Source organism: Euleptes europaea, chromosome 1 (genome assembly GCF_029931775.1).
Source record: "Euleptes europaea isolate rEulEur1 chromosome 1, rEulEur1.hap1, whole genome shotgun sequence".
In the NCBI taxonomy this organism is placed as follows: domain Eukaryota; kingdom Metazoa; phylum Chordata; class Lepidosauria; order Squamata; family Sphaerodactylidae; genus Euleptes; species Euleptes europaea.
The window spans coordinates 156,506,871-156,524,434 of NC_079312.1; the positions used below are offsets into that span (position 1 = coordinate 156,506,871).

Sequence of the window (17,564 nt, forward strand, 5' to 3'; positions counted from 1 at the left end):
TAGATAGGATTCCAGGAGCTGGCCTTGAGTTTGACTCCTCAGGCCTTTCTCATCTCTTTTTCTGTTACAAAAAGTGAAAGGAGGGAGAGAACTTGCCAATCCCCCTCCCCAATGTAAAAATTCTTCATTACATTGCCAAAATCTTAGTGTGTTTGCTGAGATGAAAATCTGTCGATGTAGCATTGCATGACTCTTTCTTACCTGGCTTGGGCCAGGACCATTAATGCCCAGTGCCAAATAGAATGGGCTAGGTATTGTACTAATAAGTGCTGGCCAGAGTAGGTCATTTGCTTTAATATGAATGGGTGGCTTTATGTCTTATTTATTTAAACCTGCTAGCCGCTTGAAAATACTCTTTTTGCATTTCTCAACCACTTGTTACTCTCCCGCCCCACCCACCCCAACCCAACACCATTGACCTTAAAAGCCCTGGAGCTCAAACTGTGAAAAGAACAGCATCTGTGAATCGTTGCCACTGATATTATAGTAGCAATTGGAAAACTTGTAGGAGTCTCTACTTGGTTCTGAGACACATTCACCCTGTTGGAAGTTTGATGGAAATTCATGATGTTGACTTGAAGTTATGGATCAAATAGGGTGTGTTAGATAGAAATTTCCAAAGCTAAGAATACTTTGGAATGTGATGAAATCCAGGATATCGAGTTAGCATCCTTATGTACTATTAAAGCTGTCCAGACTCAGGGAGTGACACTCAGCTAATCAAGCACTTGTGTGGTAAAACAAGCCCATGCTTATCCCCCTAGCCATTGAGCTACAGCAACACAGGCTTGAGCTAGAACAAAACGTTATTTTACTATATATTTCAGATGTATATACAAACCTACACATTTTGATATATGTGAATTTTAAATGTGAATGTTGCATTTCAAATTACACAATTAAAAAAATGTTATGTTGATCCCCCCCACACTTCCTTTCTGGCTTTGATGGGAAACTGGAGGTCAACTTGTGTTGTGGGGGAAGAGACCCCTTTTGTAGGTGTGTTGGCATTCAAGTTTTGCCACTTCAGATGTTGGAAAATCCATCCAGTGTTCTTGCTAACTTCTCCATGCTAGTGAAGATTTGAGTGATCGGCGGGTGGATAAACACATGTGCACTATGGAACAGTCCTATTCAAGCAGTCGGTGCTTACACATATCTTATCACAATAGGGAGCACTAGGAGGGGAGGAAAGATCTGTGACATTTTTCCATTCTGCAGACTGAAACTGTTATTTTTTTTAATATAAATGCTGGGTGTTTTCTTTTCTTTCTTTTTTTTACAAACTATACATCCAGTTTACAAAGAGTTTCAGAAACATTAACAGTGAACAGCCCCCGCCCTGAAGAATCTTACTTTGTAGGAAAAGTCCTGGTACAAAAATTCTCTGTGCTTGGAAAGAGTATCAACAGTGGCATGGGGGGGGGGGGTCCTAAGTCTTTTACCTCCACCTATTAATCTCCTAGCCAGCTGCCTCAGCTGATAGAGAAAGTACTGCCTAATGCCAACGCCACGAGAAGCCAGTCTGCTCAGCAATATGGCCAGGCACAGCCGGGCAGAGCGAGGGCCACTCTGGCCTCTACACTGCACAAGTTCAGCCTAGTCCTGCAAGGCAGGAAACACAAGGCCTGGCTGCAAAGCCCACAGACTAGCCAGTGTTTTCCGGCTTGTTCCATGAGCCATGGCAGCACAGCCCAGGGTTTCCCTGTTGAGGCCCAGAAGGAAGGCCCCGCTGCTGAACAGGAGTCCTCTGTCTTGCCTCTGTTCCCAAACACAGTAAACTTTTAAAAGAGCCTGAGCATTGGCACATGCCTGACGCCTGGCTGCTGCACTTTCAGGGCTCTGAAATTAAAAGCCCAAACCCAACAGGAATTGGCCTTTCTGGGAATCAAGCACAGGTGGCAGTGGCTGTTCCCTTGACTTTCTCGCAAAAGAGAGCTCTGGTCTGTATTCCTTCTTGCGCAGGAATGTCAACAGTCTCACTCGGCTTTGGCTGCCCAGACGCAGCTGCTTCTGTTGCCATCTGAAAGCACCCTAAAGGGTCCTGTGAGTTGAATGCCCTTCATCCTAGTTGTTAAGGATGGAGCACTGCCAAGGACGGCAGGAGGCTCTCTCGTGTCTCAGAGTGACCATTCGCATGTCTTCCACACTCCATTTATATGCCAACTCCTGCACTGCCTTCTTACTGGCAATTCAGGCAAAGCGCTTCAGCTCAAAGCCGTTCGACCTGTCAACGCTGTCCCAGTGATACCCAGGCCAGATGTTAAATCGGTTGAGGGGCGGGGCTGGTCCATTGTACCTTGGCTTTTCTTTCTGGTCTTTCCCCTCCTCACTCTTTCTCTTCTTTATGAAGTTGGCCATGGGGTCCCCTTCTCGCTCCTGATCCCGCAGCATCTGGTCCAAGTCCTGGTCATCGATGTACCGAGCCAGCGGCTTCTGCATTTCCTTCATGGCATCCTCCACATTCTGCTGCTGCTGCCTGCTCTGGGCGAGCCCCTTGCTCCACTTGGCATACTGCTCATCCCGCTCAGACTGCTCAATGAGCTGCCTTCTGCTGCTCCTGCCACTCCTGCTTCAGGTCCCTCTTACAGCCTGACTTGTCCCGGAAAACGGTGGCTGCGTGCCGTGACTCATCTTCCAGATGTCTGCTGCTCCTGTCCTGCTTCCTGAACTCCTTTTGCTCCCTCCTTAGTAGGTCAGCCGACACCAAGCCTGCTTTGCCGCCCAACAGCATCTGAGGATTGTGGTCACCATCGCCCCTCCCTTTGGAGTTTTTGGCCCGCAGCGGTGGCGAGAGGCCAGGTGGGCTTTGTGACCTGCGGCCCTTCTGCCCAACATCTTGCCTTCTGCGGGGAGGAGACAAATCGGAGTCTGAGGACTTGCACAGATTCCTCCTGGGAGGAGAAAGATCCGAAGGAGAATCCTGTAGCCGTGTTCTGCAAATGGTCCCTGGTGGAGAAAGATCAGAATCGGAGGAGGCCCCGGCGCTCATCCCTGGGGGAGCAGAATCCGGCTCGGATTCAGAATAGTGTCGCTGGGTCTTTTTAGTGGCCAGAGAACAAGAGCCTCTGGCCTGTCTTTTCCTCCTGGGTGGGGATAAATCAGAGGTCACCTTTTGCCTCTGATGGGCTAAGGGCTGATCTGGAAAGCCGCCTTCTTGGTCCCCGCTTGCAGCTCTGCGATTGCTTTTGCCCGTCACAGAAAGGAGCCGATCTGGCGAGTTGTGGCGGCCTCTTCTGGGTGGGGATGCTTCTGGCAAACGCTTTGCTCTCTTGGGCTTCGCAGCTTTGCAGCCCCAGAAAGATCAGAGCTTTGTGGCTCTTCGCTGTGATCTCCCGAGAGCTTCCCCTTATTGCCGGTACGGAATTCCTCCATCCCCTTTACTTCTTCTGGCCGCTCATCAGTAAACTCAGCCACCACGGGCAAGTCTCCTTCGCCCACCTCTTCCTCCTTTCCTTGCACATTAGAAATGCTTTTCCAGCTCACATCATCATCCACTAGACGCATCCCGGCCCCCGGCAGCTTCCTGGGCCCCGCATCGGCCTCGTCGGCCGGCTCCAAGTAGCGCCGCCTCAGATACTCGGCCTCGGACAAGCCCGGAGCCGCCGCCATCTCCGCCGGCCGGCAGGAAGCGCAAGTGGCGGCGGCAGCAGCTTCCGGGACGCTCTAGGCCGACCCTTAATTAAGCAGGGGGTTGGACTAAACCAGGGGCGGGGAACTTCCGGCCCGGCCGTTTAAGGCCCGCGGCATCATTTGGGGCAGCCCGCGGACTCTTCGGCGGAAGTCGCCGCGGGGTTGCGCGCGCAGGAAGCCGCCGGGCCGCGCGGCCCGTGCAGGAAGGCCGCAAGGCTCCCCCTGATTCCCTCCTCCGGGCTCCAGCAGCAGCTCCTCGCCGCCTTCCTCCTCGCACCCCTCAGGCGGGTCTAGGCCGCCTCCGCCATCGGCCTGCTCCTCAGGCCCCTCTCCGCCGCCGACTTCGCCCTCCTCCTCCTCCTCCTCGGGGCGCTCACAGGCCCAGGCCGGCCAGGCGGCTCCTCCGCCAGAGAAGGACCCGCCGTCTTCCTCCGTCCTTTTCTTTCTTTCTCTCTCTCCCTCTTTCCCTCCCCCTCCCTCTTTCCCTCCCCCTCCCTCTTTCCTTCCTTTCTCCGTTTTTCGCTCTCGCTTTTTCTTTCTTCCCTTCCCTTTCCTGCAGATCAACCGCAAGCTGCGCCCCCCCCCCCAGCGCCTCGGTTGCCCAGGCCTGCCGCTGGCTGCCCTCCCACCTGGGAGGAGGGGGAGGACCGGGGGAGGGGAGCAGAGGCACCCTCCAAACCTTCTCTGCATAGCCTCTCATAGGGTTGCCAACCTCCAGGTGGTGGCTGGAGATCTTCTGCTATTACAACTGATCTCCAGCCAATAGAGATCAGTTCCCCTGGAGAGAAGGGCCGCTTTGGCCATTGGGCTCTATGGCTATGCAGTCTTCCTATCCAAACCCTGCGCTCCTCAGGCTCCACCCCAAAAACCTCCCGCCAGTGGTGAAGAGGACCTGGCAACCCTAGCCTCTCCCCACTGCCGCCGCCGGGAGATCTACGCCCAGTATGGCCCCCAACCAATGTTATAAATATGCAAGTGGCCCTTGGCAGAAAAAAGGTTCCCCATCCCTGGACTAGATGGTCTCCAGACTGAAACTATATCATGTTCAGTGCAATCTTGGCTTTATCCATTAGTCACCCCAACATGTGTAATCAACACTTCCCCCTGAGGCTAGCAGGACAGAAAAGAGCAGCTTCAACCCATATGAATAAACGCCCAGCTAAACATGGCGTACATTGCACTCCAGTATGTTTCAGTACTGATCTATACTGAGAATTACTGTAAATCTTTATTGTGGGAGCCATTCGTTTTGCTTTATTGCACAGATTGTACTTATGAGAAAGGATTGTTTATTTTTAATTGTTTTGCATGATTATAGGTTCTAGTATTGTGCCTTTTGACTTGCCTGACATGAGTGTACAGAATTCTTTTTCATATTTGATCAACTACTTGTCACAGATTTTATATATTTTTGACAGCCATTTTATTGGGTTTTTTGTTCTTCCTCCTTGGTTCTGTTTTCACCCCTATCAATTGTAAATATGTACATATGAAATAGAACTGGGTTTGTATTTCACGTGCCTCAATAGAATGTAAAAACAAAATTCATTTTTGTACAGAATTGTCTCCTTTTTTCCTCCTTTTTTTTCTTTTCTTTTTTTCTCCTAGAAGCACTAATTCTTGTCCTGAGTATTTAGCAATTGACAAAGTAACTAGTTGAGCTGTCTTATTTCAGAACTGTTGTGTTGAATGGAAGGCGTGAATCTCCCTGTCTTTTTTTTTTTTTTTGTAAAAGCAGTGTTTCTTTCGCACACACAAAAAAAGAAGCTGTAATCCTTTCTGGTTTGCTTGTCATTATTGATGATGATTTATTTCTGTTTGGTCTATTTTTAGAGTCTGGAATGAATTAAATGGAAAGCTTACCCGCCCCGCTAATGAACGTTATACCCCTTAAGAAGGGATCAGGTGCTGCTTCCATTCAAAGGAATTGGTGGACTCTGCCCCATATCAGCTTCCTGTTCCTGGCTGATTCTTTCAGCCACAACTCCAATCTACAATATGGGAGTCATGCTGGCCTGATTTGGAAGGATGTTTGAAATAAAGCCTGCTCAGGGTAGTGGTTAGTGCATCAAACTAGGATCTGAGCGATCAGGTTCAAATCCTCACACTGTCATGAAAGATTTCTGGGTAACCTCTAACTCTTAGCCTAACCTACCTCAGTTGTCAGGCTAGGTGTAGATCTTTCATCACCCACATCCCTTTTGCAGGGACAGGAATAATAGTGGAGAGAAAGAGTTAGTGTTTTTTTAGTATTAAAGGGGTCTGCTATGACTATGGTTGGGAATTCCTGGCGATTTGGGGGTGGAGCCTGGAGGGGGCGGAATATAGGGAAGGATGTCAGTGGGGTACGATGCTACAGAGTCCGTGCTCCAAAGCTGCCATTATCTCCAGGGGAACTGATCTCTGTAGTTTGAAGATCAGTTGTAATTCTAGGAGCTCTCCAGGCCTCATCTGGGGGTTGACAACCCTATGACCTTCACGGGTCTTGTCCACAGCCTGCATAGCCCGGGCATGTTACAATTGCTACCATCTGTGCTGGCGGTGAGAAACGCAGGAAGCCTGAGGGGTTGGATGTGACCTGAATGCATATCAAAGGCTATTCTTCAAAAGTGCCATGCAAAATATTACCCAGATCTTCTCACTTTGGTCTTGTTTGCTGATCAGTTAGAGCTATCAGCCACTTCAGCTGATATGCCCCTTTGAATTTCTGTTCAGACCACCAGTGGGTGGGGGGTATTGGGACTGCAGCACCAGCAGAAGGAGGTTAAGCCTTTCCCTCATGCCGTTTTCATAAGGTAAATCCCCTTCCATTGTGCAAAAAGAAAAAGGTTGGCTTTCCTCTTTATACATTACCCATATGTTTCCCTAATGGGACAAACATCAGACAAGGCAATGGGGGATGCGGAAACGGCATGGGGAAAGAGGTTTAAAAAACAACAACCCTCCCCATGCCCCATAATTCCCATCTCAACTGGGTTTGATTCCCCACTCCTCCAAATGAGCGGCGGAGGCTAATCTGGTGAACTGGATTTGTTTCCCCACTCCTGCACATGAAGCCAGCTGGGTGACCTTGGGCTAGTCACACTCTCTCAGCCCCACCTACCTCACAGGGTGTCTTGTGAGGAGGAGAAGAGAAGGTGATTGTAAGCCAGTTTAATTCTTCCTTAAGTGGTAGAGAAAGTCGGCATATCAAAACCAACAACTCTTCCTCCTCTTCGTCGTGTTCACATTCAGCAGAATAGGACCCCCCCACACACACCTCCATTGGGATCTCTTCTTCAGAAGCTCTATTGATTTGTGTATTGCATCTTAGCTGGGCATATCTACAGAGGTTTTCAGTAGACTGGGTCAACTTAATACAGTGAAATAGTGGATAGCTATTATTTGGATGCGCAGAAGGTTTTTCCCCCCCCCAGAATGAGAGCCATGAAAATAATCTAAGGTCAACCAATGGGCACATTTTCCCCAGCTTTCTCAAGAGACCACACATTTTCTTCAAATACATGGTGAATATTGAGGCTTCAATTTTTAGCAACTTAAAAGGGGAACTCTATAGGCAAACAAGATGCCTTTTTTTCTGAATGCAACAGAAATTGCTGCTTTGTATCTTTCCAGGTTTCCTTTATGTGAGTCCAGGCTCACAGTGCAAATTTTCAGCTGCAAGGGAATAATGATAAATTCCACAAAAGCTCCACAATGAGCATTTGAAATTTAATTCACAAGATAATAGAATTCCAATAGTTTCCTTCTGGAATTAGAACAGTACGTTAAGTGAAAACCTTTGGGCAATGGGTTTAACAAATTATGTTGCATCATCTTTACATGCTATGTACAAGCAACATGCATTGCTTAGAAAATGCAACAGCTATTATAACCCTGTGGTAGTTAATGGAAAAGGTGTACTGTGGGGCCAAGTGAATACAGAAGGAATATTTTTACTCTGGGTGAAAATAATGACCTGATACAATGAGAACAGGAACCACTGCACTTGCCCTGACATCGTTACAGCATGCGATACATTTGGCTATGTGGCATCATCAGCAATCTTAGAACAAGGGTGATGCTTGTTCATCCCCTTTCTGATTTGACTTTATGATGTCAGCATATTGCCAAATCTGAGTAGTTGCACCATGACATGACATCGACATGTGGCCCATGTGATCCTTGAGAGGCTAGGACTGCCTCTCCTTTTTTGAATGGTTTCAAAGGCGAACATCAGAGAAAGCAGCAACTGAACAGGAAGTGAGTGTTGCATTAAAAAGGTAAGCAAAAGGGGTTTCATCAAACATTTAATCACTCAGACCCAAAATTCTCGCTTGGTTTTTGTGGATGAAAATTTGTCAAGCTTTAGTATGTGGACTGAAGTGTTCTAGGGCAACATGATTTTTAAAATACAGTAGTAGCTTTATTTGCATTTAGCCATAGGCTATTACAAACATTTCCAGGATATGAGGTTAATAAAATGCTGGATTAATAATAAATATACATAATAAAACTATGCTAACCAACCAGTATACAAACCAGCAGCGCACTTTTCAGCTCAAATGCTGCAGCTAACACTTTTAACTGACCTTGCTTGTGTTTTTAGCTGCATATACATTTAGGTGGTGATGTTTTCCCCACCATTTATTTCCCTGTCAAGAAAGGGCAATCCTAATCCCGTAGGTGAGAGAATGGAGGAGCCTGGGTCTACCAACACTGCTCCTTGATTGCTAAGTGACCCAGTGCTGGGTCCATCCTGGGATCCTACCAATTAGGTATGCACTGGGAATGGCCAGTTGAACAAGTGTGTAGAGCGGGGGCTGAGTTGGACTATTTTATTTTCTCACGCTTATAGCCCACCCTCATTCCCAGCAAGCCGGGCTCAGAGCAGGTCACAACATTTAAAACCATAAAACACAGATTAAAACTACCACCTCAGTAATAAAAACAATATGGCATTCATTAGTCGGGAATAGCAGCCATTGGAGACCTGGCCAGGCAGTGTAACCCACCATAAAGAAGGGGGGGGGAATGGGGAGGCCAGCAACAATATAAGAAAAAACTAGCGGCTGCCCTCAGTTATAAGCCTGATGGAGCAGTTTGGTTTTGCAGGCCCTGTTGAACTCATTAAGGTCCCACAAGGCCCTGATACTACTAGGGAGTCAATCCCTGGCCCCGGCCTGGTGGAACAACCAGTAGATTGTTGTTCATTGAGTGTAAAGCTCTCTGGGAGGCATACCAGGAGAGGCGGTTGTCTCAGCACTGGAGTTATATGCTTTTGTAGCAGAGTCCTTGTAAGGAGCCTTACTGCAGCGTTCTGCACTAGCTGGAGTCTCTGGATCAGTCCCAAGGGCAGCCCTACGTAGAGCGAGTTACGGTAATCCAGCCTAGAGATGACCATCGCATGGATCATAAGTCAGGAGAGGTAAGGGACCAGCTGCCTGGCCCAGCAGAGATTAAAAAAAGGCTGCCTTGACCATGGCTGTGACCTGATCTCCATCAATAAGGAGGCATCAAGGATCACACCCAGAGTCTTGACAGTGGACGTGTTAACTGTACACCATCAAGAGCCGGGAGCCGGCACCCCACCCCTGAGCTGCCCCAGCTGAGCCAAAGGACCTCTGTCTTCGATGGATTCAGTTTCAACTGGCTTTTCCTCACCCATCCAGTTGCAGCATCCAAGCACCTGGCCAGTGTGTCTGAGGCGGAGTCCGGATGGCTGTCCATCAACAGGTAAAGCTGGGTATGCTGATGACAACCCAGCCCGAATCTCCTGACAAGCTGGGCAAGAGGGTGCATATAGATGTTAAACAACATGGGGGAGAGGATTGCACCCTGTGGCATCCCACACACCAAGGAGTGCCTTCGTGACACCTCCTCCCCAGCGCCACTTTCTGTCCCTGACCCTGGAGAAAAGAGTGCAGTCATGGAAGGGCCATGCCCCAGATCCCAATGTCAGCAAGGCAAAGCTGAGGGCAGAAGCATAGAATGCACTGCCCCTGGGTCCGGTCAAGTGTATGTATGCTTGGAGCTACCAGTTGAAACTTAGATGCTCAAGTGCATAGAGGATAATTAAGACCACAGTGCACAAGGAGAGGAGGGGTTAAGTCCTCCCCCTTGCTTTTCCCTTTCCATTGTGGCTATTTGTCCCATTAGGAAAATTTACATGTAGCCCATTTTTGACTCCTCAGTTTTTCAACAGAGCAAATATGGGCTCCACTGTGCTGTTTTAGGTTGGAGGGGGGAGCCAGGTGAAAGGCTGAAGCCCTGTGCACTGTGGTCCCAATCCTAATTATCCCCTAAGCACCTGAGAATCTAAGTTTCAGCTGGTAATTTAGGGTTGCCAACTGCCAGGTACTAGCTGGAGATCTCCTGCTTTTACAACTGATCTCCAGCCGGTAGAGATCAGTTCACCTGGAGAAAATGGCCGCTTTGCCAATTGGACTCTATGGCATTGAAGTCCCTCCCCTCCCCAAACCCCACCCTCCTCAGGCTCTGCCCCCAAAATCTCCCACCAATGGCAAAGAGGGACCTGGCAACCCTATGGTAATTCCAAGCATACATACGCTTGACAGGATCCAGGAGTAGTGCATTCTATAGTTAGGCCCTCAGCTGCAAGATTTCTTGGTTCAGATTCTATATTTTCCAGAGGAAATAAACTGGACTTGACCCTGAAGCATTATTGAAAAGTATAAATCCTTCTGCCGAATGAAACCACCAATCAGTAGTTCCCCTTAATATGCTAGAACGAACAGCAACAATAGGTCTGTGTGGAGTTATTGCTCTGATGCTCATTGGCAAAGATAAGGGTAATTACTCCATCCAGCATCCCTGTAGAATGTTTTCCTCCCTGTAAAGTAGCTTGACCTTTTGGACCATGATTAGGTTTGTATGTACAGTACTAAAAGGTTAGGAAGAGGAAATTAAGACAGCAGCTAAATGGTTCTCTTATTTTATAGTTGTGTGCCGGACATCTTCGTCAACTGACCTGTTCACATTTTTCAGATGTTCCCACAAGTTACCAGGGAAATGAAAAGCCAGTTTTCAAGGACTATGAAACACTTTTTACATTCCGTAGTAATCCAGAACTCGCAAACAGAGGCTAGGATCTGCAAATTCTTGTTAGTATTTCGCAAAGGTATTTTTAATATGGAAACTCAGTGAAAGATTTTTAAAAACTCCCATCTATCACACTTTTCTTTCCTGAAACAGAAAAGAACCTAGAAGCGTGATGTGTTTGGGGACAGTGTTTACTTGATATTGTTCAGGTGACAAACTCAAGAGGTGCCTTTTCTGAGTCTTTTTCTTTATTTCCTTTATTTCTGTCCTTTATGCTCATGGACCAAGAGGTCATGAGCAAAACAAACTTACTAAGCTCGGTAATACAGAGATAATCAAAGATACAGAAATACAAAATCCAGAATATACAGTTAAAAAGAAGTATCATTCAAAGCCAAAGATAAAAAAAATTGCCACACACAAAACAAAACAAAACACGTGGAACCAGGTTGGATGTTTTCCCATTGATGGCTTCCAAAGGGATAAAAAAAAAACTAATGTGTGTCACCCTTACAGTTAAATCCAACATGATGGATAATAGCAAAGCTAGTTTAGAGCCTAAGGGGAAAGGAAAGACCATGTGATGCTTTTGTTTTAAAGCTTTTTGGCCAGATGCTCAGAGTTCCTCTTGTCTGCTAACCACAACCAGACACACAACACAATGGACTCCTTTGTTACCACAAATGGCTCTTCTAATTTATGCCAACTCCATGATAGCCTCCTCAGCTACCAGGGAGAGTTAAATTAGGTGCCAAGTGATTACTCCTCCATTTTAATTCCCCCTCGAAGTGAAAGACAGATAGTCGTGACTTCTTCTGTCTATTTTCTAGGGTTGCCAGCTCCTGGTTGGGAAATACCTGGCGATTCTGGGGATGGAGTCTGAGGAGGGCGGGGTTTGGGAAGGGGAGAGCCTTCAATGCCATAGTCTTAATTGCCAAAGTGACCATTTTCTCCAGGGAAACTGATTTCTTTCGCCTGGAGATCAGTTGTAATAGTGGGAGATCTCCAGCCACCACCTGGAGGTTACTAATAAATTGTTACATATGCTGAACAAACAATAGTTGAAAACTTAAGACAGCTGAGTGATTCACGTTTTTATAAACCTTTACCATCTGATCCTACTTTGAAAGTCATGAACATTGTCAAAACGGTGGTTTATGAGGGGTTGGCATTAAATTGCATACAAAAACCCACTGCGGATTATCTTATGGTCAAATATCCGAGGGTACCTATCTTCTATTCCTTACCTAAGATTCATAAGTCCCTCGTTTGCCCTCCTGGACGTCCTATTATTTCGGCTATTGGCAGCATTGTTGAACCCCTATCAAAATTCATTGATTATTTTCTGCAACCTTTCAGTAAAATGACAGATTCCTACATTAAGGACACATGTGATTTCATTAAGAAGGTGGAAGGTGTATCAATATCTGAGAATGCGGCTCTTGCCACATTTGATGTGGCTTCTTTATATACTAATATTCCGTTGGAAGAGGCTCGTGGCATTATTGAGGAATTATTTGAGTCAAGGGAGGATAAGACTATTCCTACACATTTTTTATTAAATTTATTGGATATTATTTTTGAAAATAATTTTTTTAGGTATAAAGATCAATTCTACCTGCAGGTGCAGGGAGTGGCTATGGGCGCAGCCTGCGCCCCCTCGGTGGCCAACACCTTTATGATCTCCTTTGAATCCAAATTACTTACCAGACATCAGTTGTTTAAAAATCATGTTATCAAATATTTTCGTTTTATTGATGATTTATTCTGCATCATTGATTCTGATTCATCTTATGACCTAGTTCTTGAATGTCTTAACTCCCTGAGCCCCTTTTTGAAGTTTACAGGACACATGGACGAGCGGGAGATTTCCTTCCTCGATGTGGTGGTCTTTAGGACCCCACGGAACATTCTTGCGGTGAAACCATTCCATAAACCCACTGATGTGGGAGCGGGTTTACATTTTTCCTCCAATCATCCGTTGCATTTAAAACGGAATCTTCCATTTAGTCAGCTTCTCAGGATAAAAAGGAATGCTACCTTTGCCCCTGATTTCAAGGCGGCAGCCATGGAACTATGCCATAATTTTCGCCTCAGGGGTTATCAACAGTCTGTCTTGGACACAGCATTAGTCAAAGTCCAACAAAGGGACAGGCAATCTGTCTTAAATCCGCAGGCTTCTACAGTTGAGAAACGGAAACGGATGGGTATTTGTGCTTCTTTGGAGTTTAACCATTTGACGTATGAAATCCAGCGCATTGTTCGCCGGCATTGGCATGTTTTGTTCAATGTTCCTGGTTGCTCTGAAATGCCCACCTTTGGACTTAAAAAAACTAAGTCCCTTCGCAATTTTTTAATTAAAACTGATCGGGTATCCAGTACCCAGGGAGTTAACATCCGGGGACATTACAAACGTGGAGCATGCGCATGCTGTCGTTTCTGTCTACCCATTAAAGAGGTGAGCGCGTCTAGCTCCAACTTCAAATATACATTGCAAAGCTTCACAAACTGTTCCTCAAAAAATCTTATTTAAGCCATAATTTGCCCGTGTTTAAAAATGTACGTTGGCTCAACGATACGCCCCCTTAGGATACGGATCAGTGAGCACAGAACGAGAATACGCTCGAAGGTTTTGGAGGCACCCCTCACCTACCACTATTTAGAGAAGGGACATACGGAGGACGATATTCTGTTTTTTGCCATATGGCAATTTAAACCTAAACATTACTGTCGGGATGATGTGATTAAAATTCTACATCAACAGGAATCTAGGTACATCTATCTCTTTAAAACACTTTCCCCAGCTGGATTGAACAATGAATTTGAGCTATCTAGCTTTCTTTGAGAGGCTCACTAATAGAGTTCAGCTGCAGGTGCACCGTTTGGGATTTAAGTGTTTTGGCTGTAAGGAGCACTTACCAGCCCTCAACTGAGGTGAGACACGCGCTTGGTCTGCTGGTCTGCAGGGTAAGCATATGAGGAATGAATTGTAGTATTAATATTATGTTATAAATTTAATCTGATTGTATGAGCACTAATGACTGTGAGACGTTTATCTATTTATATATATTTTTTCAGAGGTCTTTGACCCTATAAAATTATAACAACTGATGAAGCTTATGAGCGAAACGAACACGTATCCGGAAGTGTCGTTTTGTCACTGACTTTCTATGGTACTTTTCTGATTTTTTGAAACCGTCGGATTTGGACGTCCAGCATTACCTTGCCACTACCATTTATTTTGTTACACTGAACATCAGCTTAGAAGATGTTTCTTTGATGAACTGATCAGCACGTGAATTCTCCTTGAATCTTATCAGGAGTTGTGGATTACAAGAACGAGAGGAATTGGACTTTCCTTTTCAGTTGATTGTACTGGATATATGTACTCGTTTCTTTCTGTTGATTTATTCCGGTGATGTAACCGGTTTAGTGGCTTTTCATTTCATCCTTGTTTTTTAGTATACTAAATTTTGAGTAAAAGTGACTGTCATCATGAAAAGAACTTGTTAGTTGTTCGATATTATTATTTATGAGCCAGTGCTGTATGTTACTTCAACCACCTGGAGGTTGGCAACCTTGCTGTTTTCCCATCTGTCCTTCCACCACCTGCCTTTTCCATGCTGTAGTAAGCAGGATACTGAGGCCATAGTACAATGCAGGGTTAAATGTGCTTGAGCCCATTGAAATAGATTAGCATGGCTGCTTCTGCTGGAGAAGTTGTGGTTCACTTAGGGTTCATTATGTGGGGATGGAAAGCTGTGGCAGCTCAGGACTTAAGGACAGATGCTGGAGACACCAGAAAAGAAGAAACCAGCAACGCAGGGTTGTTGTTTCTTAAGTGTTCAGGGTTCCAGTTTTGATAGGGTCTGTGTCACAGGGAACAGGCTTAAACTTTCCCCTCTGCACTGTTTCCTAACCTGAAATTAGGATTGCCAACCTCCAGATGGAGCCTGGCGATCTCCCGGAATTGCAACTCATCTCCACAGTATGGAGATCAGTTTTGATGGAGAAAATGGCTGCTTTGGAGGGTGGAATCCCTGGCTTGATACCCTGCAGGAATTTCTCAACCCAAAGTTGGCAACTGTTTCTGAAATAGCCCCAGCACCATTGTCTAAGGACTGAAATTAATATTAAGCTCTCAGTTGCAATTTAGTTTACCCTATTCACTATTTGAACTGTGAATGAATGGAACCGTTTGTTGACAAAGTTCTGCAGCACACAGAGGGCACATGATAAGATAAGCAACTCAGGGTCTGTTCAATGCCATGGAGACCTCATGGTAATTCTGTTTGTGCCACCCTATAACAGTGGTGCCGTGAGGGCTAGACTTCAGATGAAAATCCAGGGCCCCAACTACCCTGATTTAATAGGGGAGTGACAACTGCAGGCTAAAGGTAAGGAAAAGTGAGTTCTGCCCAGCTCATCTTCATCTTTATTATTCCCCTCCCCACTGCATTCTAGGAATTGTAGTTCTCAGACTATCTGACCATGCTGAAGGGGGCAGAATCCTCTGACTACGTCCATAGTCTAAAATTACCTGACTGCACTACAGACTTAAATTTCCCTCCTGGAAGAAAGGTGGGAGATATATAAGAAACGAGAACCCAAATTTCTTCAAACAGCATCCATTAGGGTTCTTGCCTTTTCTTTTTCAGCAATGTCCACTGCTGTGATTAACCCTTCCTCTGCAGAATGTCTGGGGTATTTCAGTATCTAACCAGAAAAATCTGGGCAGTGTACAGGGTTCCCGTATCTGGTATGCAGAGAAGAACATTTTGAATGGTCCAGGTTTCCATGCAAAGGCTAGAAAATCTCCACCTGCTCACATTTCTTGTTCTGCATCGTATTCAGAAGTTCTCTGACTGACCAATCACCCTCACCCTCTTGCATTTGATCACTACAATGTAAATAGTGAAGTACTGGCTTACCTGGGTCAACACGAAGCACAAATTGTCTTCAGAAGCAAATCATAACACAGTCGCATATAACAAATCTGAATGATGGGTCCTCCTAATAACACAAAACGGTCTTCTATCAGCAGGAGCAGAAAATGGGAAGATACATCCCTGTCAGTTCAGAAGTAATTTTTTTTTAAAACCCAGACCTCACAATCAATGCAATACCTTTTATTACAACAAACCCATGAAATATAACAGTGAGCAAGCCTTCGGGTTTATCAAAACTCTCCTTTTGGCTGGATATTTTTTTTAATTAAGGGTTGAGGGGAGGGGATATGCTTCAGGAAATGGGGTTAAGGTCCTGTTATGATCAGAGTAGATTCCAAAGCAGCAGGTTTCAAGTTGCTCTAACGAAGGGGCAATAAAGCTATTAAACTCCATAGCCAGCCAGAGAAAATGTAGGACTGTAACTGCACAGCCATTCTGAAAGCATGAGGTACGTAAGTGCTGTGAAGTCGTAATCGAGTTATGGTGATCCTGGCTAGGGGCTTCCAAGGTGAGTGAAAAGCAGAGGTGGTTTGCCATTGCCTTCCTCTGCAGATTCTCCCTTGGTGGTCCCCCACCCTGCTTAGCTTCTGAGATCGGCCTATACTATGCCACCTTCCCTCCCAGTCCAGAAAATATTAATTTGTGCTTAAAAAAAAAGACCCCTCATAATCCACTCTATTAGCACGGAGCATACTTGCTGCTCTCCAGGAGCCAGTGATCAGTTGAGTGTCTTTTGAAGGGAGGAGGGCAGAGGGAAAACAGGCTTAATCCACTGCCCCCCCCCCCCACTAGACTAGTATGTTGTAAAGTAAAATAATACTGGCAGGGGGGCTATTTAGTTTTGAAGGAAAAACTCTCTTCAGGGTGCAATCCTAAATGGAATCCCATCCTTCTGAGTCAATGCCTTTTCTGCTCGCAGAAACAGAGTCCTTTAGTAGCTTATAATATCCTGAACGGAGGGGGAGGATTAGACTGTCCTGGAAAGCCTGGACTCCTCAACCAGCCCAAATTCCCACTGCAGTCATCCTGTACTGCTCCGGGTGGGAGATGTGAAACGGGCCCGGCTCCTGCGTTGGACTGCTCACGGTGGGGAGCTACATGAGCGGCAGCCCTGAACCTTTGCAGCCAGTGCCGTTGGGCTACGTTGCTGAGGCACAGAGCCAAGGCAGCTGGGCACTCCTGATCCAGCCCCAGAGTTCAGTGGCGTTGTACCGTTGGTGGGAGATTTCACAATGGTTTGCTCACCGTCTTCTACAATGCCTTTCAGGACACCAGCTGTTAAAATATATGTTAGTAAATTCAACCAGAGCTCTGCAATCGTATGTATGCTTTCCTGGAAATATCCAGGTCAAAAGGGATAAAGGCCCAGCACTTCACTGTTTCAAAGTGAACAGCTGCTTCAAATGCCTATTTAAGACTTTTGTCCACTAGGGGGCATTCTAACATCTATATTGAATATTAAAACACCAAAGAAAGAAGTGGAACAATAAAAAAAAAAGAAGGAAAGGGGAGCCCCGAATATCAGAACTTTTCCGATTTTAGCAAGCCATGGGCGGGGGGAGGGGGGGGAAATATGCAGCACAAACTCTCTCTGCGTGTATAAACAAACAAACATGTTGAGTGACAATATCTTCCCTCAAAAACAACTCAGAAAGTCCAACTGGTCCAGAATGCCGCAGCTTGATTATTTGTGGGAGCTAAACGGAACATGCATATTACTCCCATTCTGCAGACAGACCTTCCATTAGTTGGCCGTTTGTTACCGCGCTCAGTTTAAGGTGTTGGCTGTCACATATGAAGCCCTTCAGGGTCTTGGTCCCTCTGATTTACGGGACCGCCTCTCTCCCTATGCTCCGCCACAACCACTCCACTCTAGTCAGCAGGGCTTTCTGCAGCTGCCAACCTGCAAATGGGCAAAACCAGCAACCAGTACACGTGTTT

General features: G+C 46.1%; 1 pseudogene; it reads right to left on the bottom strand.

Annotated features, from left to right (window-relative positions):
• Positions 1–2,067: 2,067 nt before the first annotated feature.
• On the bottom strand, positions 2,068–3,612 carry LOC130477057 (BUD13 homolog; annotated as a pseudogene).
• Positions 3,613–17,564: the final 13,952 nt, after the last annotated feature.